Genomic DNA, 10,489 nt, shown 5'->3' with positions numbered 1-10,489 from the left:
TCTTCCTAAGGTTGCTTCCTGCTCTCACCCCTGCCCTTCTTCCACATGATGTTATTCCATGTTTCCAAAAGACTGAGAGTCTATGAGGTTTACAAGCATTTCCGAGGTGGTCTTTCTGAAATCACTTTCTCTCTTATCCCAGGATAGGCACAGCTCGGTGTCTGTGGCTTCAGAACTTTGTACAGGCTTTACAAAGGTTTTGCAAAGGTCTTGTATGCTACCAGCATACAGCACGGGGGGAGCACTGACGGGGAATTTTTTAGTAGTCGTGAGTCTGGTGCTGCTCTCACTGCTAGATTTGGAGTCTGTCAATAATGACTTTCATATTTGGAGCGATTATGTATTTATAGCTTGCACTTCATAGTCTCAATCCTCTTCATAGAGTGTGAATTTGTTGGGGGGGGTGTTTTGGGGGGTTTGTATCTTTGTCCCATCTTGAAATCTTTCTTCCACTTTACCCTTTTTTTTTTCCTTTTTTTGACCTTCTTCCTACATATTGGAGTTCATTGTGTACCATCTACCAAGCAGGTCTTATATCTATCTCCTTAACTTTTATTCTTATTTTTGTGGACCTGCCTACACTTTGAGTGTGTGCATGTTTTCTTGCCATTGAAGTTGTGCCAGGAATTAATTTTGTTTGCAGTTTCATTACTACCACATCCTGCTTGAATGAAACCTCTAAGTGCAACTAAGAACTTTTCTTATATTTACCTAATGCCCAAGGTGTCATGTCCTTTATTAATCCTAATAAAATTATATCTGGTTTTCTGTCTGCTCTGTGTTGCATGTCTCCTGCTGTCATTTATACATGCTTACCCTTTATTTATTTTGCTGGTGCAGATTGTTGGACTGTGTTCTGATGCCATGCATCTGTAACTCTAGCCAAGCCATAATCAATTCCCTATCTCATAGGGTGTGTTGTGATACCTTCAATACTTCTGTAGGCCTGGGAACAAGTCAGACTCATGAGTGCGGTGCTGGCTGCTATCTACCATTGTCCAAACCTCTGGAAGTTTTGATGGTGTCTGTCCTACTCTACCACTTCCCGAGTCCAGCGAGGAGAAGCTTGTTCAAGGATAAACAAATGTACAAAGAGCCCTAGAGTATTGGCAGGAGTTTGACTTGTATCTCTCTTTTTAATGTGTATCGCCTATTAATTACTTTTCAACTTGTTATGCTTGTTAGTCAGGATAGACTCCTCATATCTCAGAGTACTTGCATTTGATACTGAGGATTTCAGTGGGTGGCCAGTGTTTTGCTCGCAACTCCGTTGTTTCCAAATCCATTTTGTTCAGTTTTGTATCTGGAGCCTCACTATTCAAGTTAAAGGTTTTGCAAAATAGGGCTTACTGAGGTACTGCAGAAATCTGGAGGAAGAGGTAGACAATGTATCTGTCTTGGAGTCTTTTTGTGCCACTGAGTATTATGTCTCTTGACTGATTGAATATTTGGAGTTACTTCAATATCAAGCCTGTAAGAGAGCTAAAGAGGAAGAGCTAAAGAGGTCCTTTAAGTGTCATTTAAGTAGACGTTACCATTATTTGACTTGAAGTTCCTTTGTGGGAATGTGGTGTGCTTTTGGGGGTGCCTAGGGATGCTGCTAGATCTAGGCATGTCCTGGAGCTCCCCTTAGAGCTCTGTGCATTTCAGTGGTTGAAAGTTTATACTGCTAGGTCTCTGCCAAAATCTTATCATTACTTTTCCCTCTCCCTTATGTTGTAAACTTATGTCCCCTAATTCTTAAGATCTTTTCAACTTTTTCTGTAATAGTTCTTCTAAAGCTATAAAATGCATCTTGCAAAACCTGACAGGCTTTTAAGTAGATTTTGGTGAAGTAATCTTAGTGTCCTTTTCCTTACAGTGTCTCTCTCATCAGGAAAATTAAATAAAATAGTCTTTCTCATTACTTTAAGAGAGTCAATCAATAGGAATGTCTTGGAAAATAAGGAAGTAATATTGTATGTTCTCTAAAAAGAGATCCTGAATCTTTTTGTTTGTTTGTTTCATTTCTAAGATGCAGTTGTCTGGGCTGCTTTTTTTCCCCTTCTCCCTCATTCCTCTCCTTTCCATTACCCAATTTGTGTGCTGTATGATTTATGTATAATATCTATAATAATATATATCCTAACTTCAATGCAGTTCTCAACAGAATTGTGCATCTACTTTTTTCTTTGGGAGTGGGGGGTAGCGGAGACTTGTGTGATTAGAGCCTTAGAGCATAACTAAATTGTTGTTTAATTTCAGTGAATTGAAGGAGGTATGTGGAGGTGCCCATAGGTGGAGCTAAATATCAAGCAATGTCATTGCATGCCACTGAATAAAACTAAACCTCAAAACTCAACCTGCAGCTAAGGTTTCCATCGCAGTAGCAGATGTGGAAAAGAAATAATTTCGCTATTAGATTACGAAAGTACAGTATTCCTTGTCTCTGATCCCTTTGAATATAGTTGATTTGAAACATATCTGTGGTATGTAGGAAATCTTGTAGCGAAATACTTTTTAAAAGTAATCATAAGCAATTTTAGCAGTAAGTTGCAACGTGGCACACTGGTCTACTTAATTTCATTGATATCACTCATGAGAAAAAGTTCACATATGCAAAGTGTTTGAATCGGCCTGCTAAGAAATCTTCATTTTCAGAGCAGGTTAACTACTGGAAGATAGCTAGCAGTTTAGTTTCACATTTCAACTTGTTAGAAGGATGCTGTACAGGTTTTGAAGACTTTTATTTCTGTTTGTGCAGTTTGTGCTTTATAACCTCTAAAAAAGTACATTGAATGTGTATCCAGTATTTCACGGCAAGATTGCTTCCAATGCTTGAATAACTTGGTGCATCTCTGGGTATCCCTGTATGCAGGTAAGCACGCATACTGTAACATGGGGTTAATCCAAATGATAAAGCATTTTGTACACGGGCTTTTATGCTGGGGTGTAGCGGTTCAGTGGAGAGAAGTTTTGTTGTCACTGAAAAGAAGTCAGCACTGCAATGCTCACATTACAGGAGAAGCAAGTCATAAAAGGCTGGTACGCATTGCAGGCTTGCAGTGATGGCTAATGCTGGTCATTTTGCAGATGTCTTTATCATATCTTTTCAGACTAGTGTTAATCTAACTTTGATATTTAAGCGCACCAGCTCAAAAGTGAAGCTACCTGTTAAAAGTGGGGTATGATTTTATGCCAGAGGATAGAAACTATCTGGGATGTAGTTCTGTTTGTATCACGTTATCATTTGCCCTACCAGCTGCCCTGGCCTGGCTTTGTGCCACATAACTGAGAGTAAAACTTGCTAGTGTTACATAGCCATTAGACATCTTTAAAGTATTATGAGAAAAATTTCAAACTATTTTTGTCAACTTTTCTTCTTAAAAACATTTGCTTTAAAGGGGCACATAGGACACACACAGTGAAATCTGCCTGGTTACAAATGCGAAAGGTGAAGTTCAGATGCCCAGCTCTTTGTGGCCACTATATAAAGTGATGCTAATGCACAGGGTGTATTTTACTTGAACAGGTGAGTCCATCCAAAAGCATTTCTTAATATGAGTTACTGTCAGGCTAATACAAAGAGGAACAGCTACATAAAGTGCCTTTAACAGCAGAGGGGAATTTTTTTGGCCTTTTCCAGGATTGGAGCTGAACTGTGTTGGGTTGAGCCTTTGTTATGATAAGTAATGATAAATTTATTGATGTTCTTTGAGCTGGGGAAATAATGACGTGGCATAACAAGCAGTTGCACAGCTCTTTGTACCTCTTGTTTTCCACTCTTAAGATTTTGCCCATTCTGTGAAATGGAGTTTAATCACAGTGGCCTGGTGTGGGCTTGAAGCAGCAAGGTGCTTGTTATACTCAGCAGTGACTGCAGTGGTTCAGGTGCTGAAGCACCTCTGTGTAGTAGGCCAGGGGACTCACCCCTGTTTTGGTTGATCCCCTGCTCAGTAAGGACAAAAAATCAGCCATCAGCTGGCACTTCACCAGAGCAAATGTGCGGAGATTTTGTGTGCATTTACTTCTCTAGGAAGTGACAGATTTTTCAATGCTTATCTTCCCAGTGTTGCTCTGGTATCTTATGTCCTGTTCAAATGTTTCTAAAAATGCTGTTTCTGGTCTCTTGAGAATTGCAGAAGCAGACAGCCACTGAACTCTAAAGGCTGCAAGGCAATTTTTGTTCAGCCAAGTAATTATTTCTCAAATGTGTCTTTTAGAAGATTTGTGTGTACTCCATACCTCATTTGAAGGAGGGAGAGTATGCAAAGAGAATATACGTGCTAATATAGCTGTTGTGAGAGGGAATTAGAGTATCTTCCTTGTTCTGATACTGAAGGTCAAAACTATTGCATCTCATAATGTGCAGTATTCTGGCTGAGGGCAGATGAGCTTGTCTGTGATGAAGGACACCTGGAAGGAGTTTTACTTCTTGGAAAAAAAAAAAATGCTGCAGGGTAAAGTCTTGCCTGTAATTGCTTTTCCAGTCTGTGTAAGGTGGCTCTGTCCGAAACAAGGTAGCTGTCCAAGCTCTCTTAAGATGCCCTTCTTAGATGTACTGGAGTAATAACTCCAGTAGAGTATTGTGGAGTAATAACTCCACAATAAAGACTGAAAGGGTTAGGCTTGTATTTCCTCAGCTGTGCACAGGATTTCACTCAGAGATGGAAAAGGCTTTCGAGAAGAGTTTTTGCGTGCTGAAGTCCATTGCTCCAGACGGTTTTGGTTTGTTTTTTTTTCCATGAAATTTCCTGTGTTGAGATTTTAAGGAAGAGCAAGTGGCAGTCAGACTGAGACAGAGGGAAGAGAGGGAGCGTGCTGTGATGGAAAAGGTGGTAAGAGGCAGAGGGAGGACAGAAGGAAATCCTAGGAGCAGGTGAACTGATTTGGAATTAGGAAACTGCGAGGAAGCATGAACAACCAGCAGCTGTCACTAGTGTCTTTTGCTGGTTTCCTGCTGTACTTGAGATGGTTGTATGATCTGTGACCTGATCCATGACTAGATCCAAGCTACTTCAAGAACTGCAAGGCAGGTGTGTGGAGAAAGGGGTGAGCACAGCTGGCACACTGTCCCTCTGTCTAGTCTGTGGTTCCTGGATGAGAAGATGGCCTCACCAGACCACACCTGGGACTCTGCCACCATCATTTCCCCTGTCTGGGCTAGTCAGCAGGGTGGATGAGTGTCAAGCATCTCAGGTCATGCGCTGGCATCCGTCACTCTCACTTCTGCCTGTGACCTAACTGGGATGGCCAGCAGTTGTTGTTCTTGGTCATGAGAGGGTCACCTCGCAGCCTGGAGTGTGAGACAGCTGCATGCCTGCCCTGGCTCCTTGGCTTGTGCCAGGCCTGCACGAAATCATTAGGAAAAGAAGAGGTAAAAGAGATTCCTGAGGCTGAGATGAGGAGTCTGCCTATAGGAAGGAACCAAAACAGGGAGAGCTTGACATGGACACCGGAGCAAGCTCTGCTCAGATTTCCTCTCCCACCACTCCTCAGTGCCCGCATGCGTGCCTTCTCACGGTGGATGCAGCTGTCCTCCAGGTTCCTCACACCCACTGGCAATACTACTGCTGTAGGGACCATCACACCGATCCTCTGTAATAATAGCTCTGATCCAGCAGCTGGACCTGTGTCCCTGGCACTTCACCTTCCTCTCCCAAAGCATGTGCTCTGCATCACCAGGTTCCTCATGCAGCACCATGTACCTCTCAACTCCCTACCCTTCTCCTAATTTTTGAGGTTCACAGAGAGTAAGCCTCTACTTATGCTCCAGTTGCACATCTATATTTCACTGACCTTCCTTCACCACTTGAACTTGAGCCAAGTGGACAGGTCTAATGGCCTTTACCAGCCATAGTGCTGCTGATCAGGATCTCTGTGTTTCAAGGTTCAGCCAAGCACTACTATGGTATTATTTTTAAAAGTATGAGCAAATATGATTTCTTAGATTATTTTTAAAGCTAGGGACTTAGGCATTTTCTGGGAGGTTGTTTTTACGCTTTAAGGAGAATACACAATTCAACCTGATAGCAGGTACATGGACACTCATGTTCTGTACTATATAGCTGAGCTCATCTGAAAGACTGGTGTTGCTGCACCATCAGGAAGTCCACTTCGATGCAGTGTGCTCACAATAAGCAGGGAAAAGCTAACCTAATTATGCTGGAGGACTAGTAGTGTGAGTGAAGACTTCTACTGCCTTGGATCTCTTGAGAAAGGGTGAGACTAAAAACTTCAGGCTCATGAAAATAATGCAGTTTATGCTGTGGGAAATCTTCAAGAAGGGACATGGGGCTGTTGTACCTGACAGTAAGTTCTTGAATTCATTTGGGTGAGTCACGGCTAGGTATTCAGTTTGAAGTCTCAGATGTACTAAACAATTTATGTTATTTTTTTAAAATGTTTTTTAAAAAGTATTAAACAAAAGCCCCAAGCAATTTGATGAGTAACCATGAGTTTTCTAGGTACCTTCAGCTCTGGATACTCTCTCCTTCCAGGGCAGCATTATAGGATGGAAACTTGGACACAGTCTTAATTATAGGCTAGTGCAGCTATAATACAGCTCCTGTAGGTAGGTCAAAAAGCTTCCTGAGCATGGTACGGTGTTCCAGCACGTACTCGTTGAGGAGCAGTTCTAATGGCTCACTGCTGATTAAGGAGAGTGGTTTAGCAGTCAAAATTTTTTACATGAGATTAAAAAGAAGGTGCAGTACATTATGCTGTTAATCTCTCTGCCAAATTGTGTTGTGTGGGAGAGACATTTAGCAAGAACTTTCCATGCTTTGTCAGCCTGTGGAACCATCCAGGGAAGGAACTAGCACCAGTTTGGGGGAGTGTTGTGCTGGTTAGTAGTAAATACCCAATCTTTCCTCTCCATAGAGCATGGCAATGAATTAACTCATCCACATGTCCTGTAACTTCCTTCTATTCCCAAAGGTTTCCAAAGGTTTACTGCTCAGTACTTGATCTCTCTGCCCTTACTTCCTTTCTACATCTGACACGTTGCCAGATCCATTTTGGGACTCATTTTATACATAGCCCAGTTTCCATGTCAGAGAATGTCAATATGGAAGCGAGGTGTTGCTGTGTTGTTTTAGGGGTATGTTGCTTATCAGATCAGGGTTGCTGAGGGCTGTGGCAGATGTGTGGGCTGTGAGGAGGAGGGAAGAACAACTGCTCAGGTTAAAGCTATGATTAATTGTTGTTCACCAAAGTTCACAACGACACGTGTGCTTTGCAAACACTAGGCTCCAGAAGGTCTTTGTCTCAAGCAACTTGGAGCTACAGTGTGAGCGGAGAGGACCAGATGCCCAGGCATATGGGAGAAGACACAGAGGAGGCCAGAAAAGTCATTGAGCATGAGTGATGTGTCGATAGAAACAGCCCCAGTCTATGGCTTGGCTCTGAGTTCACCAGCGTGGAGGAAGCTCTCAGACCTATTTAAGAGAACACTTAAAAAATTAAGTCCTATTGGAAATCAATTTCTTATACCCTAAGGCAGATGAGAATTGCTCTAAATCCTGAGAAGCTGTGCCACCTCTGCAGGCTGGATGGCACAAGGTGGTGGTGAGCAGTAAGAGGGACGGTGTAGGCACCAGATGCCAGTGCTGTTCGTTTCCTCGGCAGTAGATGCCTTCACTTGGCCAGCTGAGTCATGCAGAATTGCTTGTTGCATCTAAATAGTTGCTGACTGCTGGCAGAGAAGGAGATGCACTGAAGAGACGCATTTGCTCTGTTACCCACAGGGTAACTCATTATAGCCCGAGGTTGTGCTAGCGGAGCTGTCACCTATTGCCTAGGGTGAGTGGGAAGTGAGAAGGTTGCTGTTTTGCTGCTGTTAGTCAATCTGAACAGCAGCATGGTCCCCAGTCGTCGTAAAAACAAATGCTTCCTCAGCTGACGTTGCAAAACCACTGAGCCTAGATCTGGAAATGGCAGACTTCTGATGACACCACAGCTTGGCTGGCTATGGGGCTTCTTGCTATCTGCAGATGCTAGCTATTTTGCTTCCAAACGTCTCAATTTCCCTGTGCTCCACTTGATTACACACTGCCAGATGGCGCAGCAAATTCTGCACCAACTCCACAAACAAACTCCACAAAGAGGGCTTCAGACAGAAACCACATGGAGAGCTTACACTGCAGGTAATCTCGCCGTCTGGCCAGGTACATGGGACTTCCATGAGAAGATGATAAATAGCTGGGTGCAGGAGAGATGTCTGCTAGTGCCTGTAATGAGGGCAAAGGAATAAAGAGGCCTTTTCTTTATCAGAGACCAGAAAATCAATGTGGAGCTGGAAAGAAAAATGAGGGAGGGAAATGAACACAAGAAGTGTCCTGCCTTCCTGGAACACTTCTGCTGTTTTATGGGGGGTTTTTGGAGCACCAAAAAATCCAGCTGTAGAGTGGGTAATCCATAAGAAAACAAGTTTCCTTCATCCTGCTGCTTGTGGAACAATTGGTTTAAAAATCTCTATTACAGGTAAAAATTATATTTTGCAGTGATGAAGCTTTTGAAGTGCTTTTAAAGCATTTGGTAGAAATTTAGGATGACTTTTTGATGCACGTACAAGGTCTGTTCACAGAGGTCTGAATTCTTTTCAAGCTCTGTGTCCCAGTCGGTCCAACCCAGCAGTATTTCAGGGTATTACCAGAGGCCCATAAACACATCAGAAAACCGACTGCATTGAACACCTGAGGTCATCTACTGTTGAATGATGTCCATGCTAGCTGTCTTGGTGCCACGATGAGCTGGCTCCGGCCTAGGCCAGCCTTTTCATTTGGTTGAAGTCCAAACCTGCAATCGTGTGAGCATCCAGCCTTTTGTGATCATTGCCTTTATCAGCAAATCAGACACTGTTGTGTTGTGCGTCTTAAAATGGGTGTCAAAGCTCTACGTGGTGCAGCAGATGGATCCTCAAGCACAAACAGCTGCTCACAAATTTTCTTTTTCCATTATCTCCTAAGCAAGCACATAACTTCCCTCTTGGGGAGGTGGGTGGAAGGGAGGGGGAGAGTCTGTACACTTTGCCAGGCCCCTGGCAGGTTCACATTCCCCAGCTAGCACTTTTAACCCAGCAGGCATCAAACTCTTACAACTGGAAGCCACGCTCACAGCTGCCAACAAAAGTTTTTCTGGTAGTAAAAGCTGAACTTGACTGCTTGAAAGCCTTTTAATTGTAACTTGCAGGTCTGGAGCTGCAAAGCGCTACTCCCTGCCCTTCCCACCAGCACAATCCAATTCTATGACTATTAAAAATGGAATTAAAAAGGTATTTTGATAATTTCACCCAAAGATTTTTCCAACCAGGGAAAATCCATTTCCTTTGTTTCTTAGCACTTCAAAGGGTCAGGGCTAGAGCCACAGAACTTATGCTCTCCTTTTCATCTTTGGCTGCAATGTCCTGACTGCCAGGTGAAGGAGCGTACTGGGAGCACCTTAATGGGAATTACCCCATATCTTCGTTTCTTTTTTCTTTTCTTTATAATTATTTGTTGGTACAGAAAATGGAGCAGAAGAGATGTCCCTGTGCGTGTACAACCACAGAAATGGTGATAGACGTGTGCTTGGAATCCTTGTGTTCCAAATCAACATATTTCCATGGTTTTAACCTCAGTTAACAGCATATTATCAAACAAACTGAAATGCCAGGGGATTTTTACTTCGAAGACTGAACAGAAGGCTTTTGTGTTTGGTTTGCTCTGGGTGGAGTTGGGAGGGGTGGGGGGGAAGCAATCCTTCCCCTTTTTAGCTGAAAAACCCCCCAATCCTTTGCACTTACCCTGCTCTGAACGCAGCTTGCTTTGTTGGCTGATTGCTGTTTGGGCAGGTAGGTAAATTCTGACCTGCCTTGAAAGAAAATAAAAGCTTTGGTTTGACACATCTGACTGGCATTAGGTGCTCTACAAAGAACGGTGTCGGGGTGTCAGCCTGCAAGCTGCCTGGTGCCCAGAGGCTGGCCAGTGGGTGCTTGCTGAGGGAGGCATGCCTTGTGGCAGGTGGCACCGGCACCCAGCTCAGGGTTTTGGAAAAAACCCATCAAATTTTGTATTTTGCAGACTACTGGATCAGTTTGTGCAAGTGCGGTGTAAAGGGCCCTTGCTGTCGTTTGGAGGTACTTAAGTGCCTGGTGTCCTGCCTGGGGTTCCTCTTGTACAAAGAGAGCAAAAGGATCATCTCTCTCCAGAAAGTTTGGTGATGCCATGTTTCCTTGCTTGACAGTTGCTTTTGCCTTGCCGTGACCAGGAGTTGTGCCTACTGGCAGCAAGGTAGCTCTCACTGAGCCTACCCTGAATGTCGCAACTCGTACATTAAATCCACGTAAACACTTGCTCTTTAAATGTATTTTTATAATCTGTAAAATCTGATGATGGTCACGCAGCAGAAAGGAAACTTCTAACCAGGAGGACTAAGTCATGTGAAAGTGCTCGGGCAGAACTGCAGCAGCTCTTGGGACTGTATTGGCTCAGCACTGGGATGAACATACGCCAGTTTAACCCAGCCTGTG

Source organism: Ciconia boyciana, chromosome 1 (genome assembly GCF_034638445.1).
Source record: "Ciconia boyciana chromosome 1, ASM3463844v1, whole genome shotgun sequence".
Taxonomy (NCBI): Eukaryota; Metazoa; Chordata; class Aves; order Ciconiiformes; family Ciconiidae; genus Ciconia; species Ciconia boyciana.
This window is presented reverse-complemented; position numbering follows the sequence as displayed.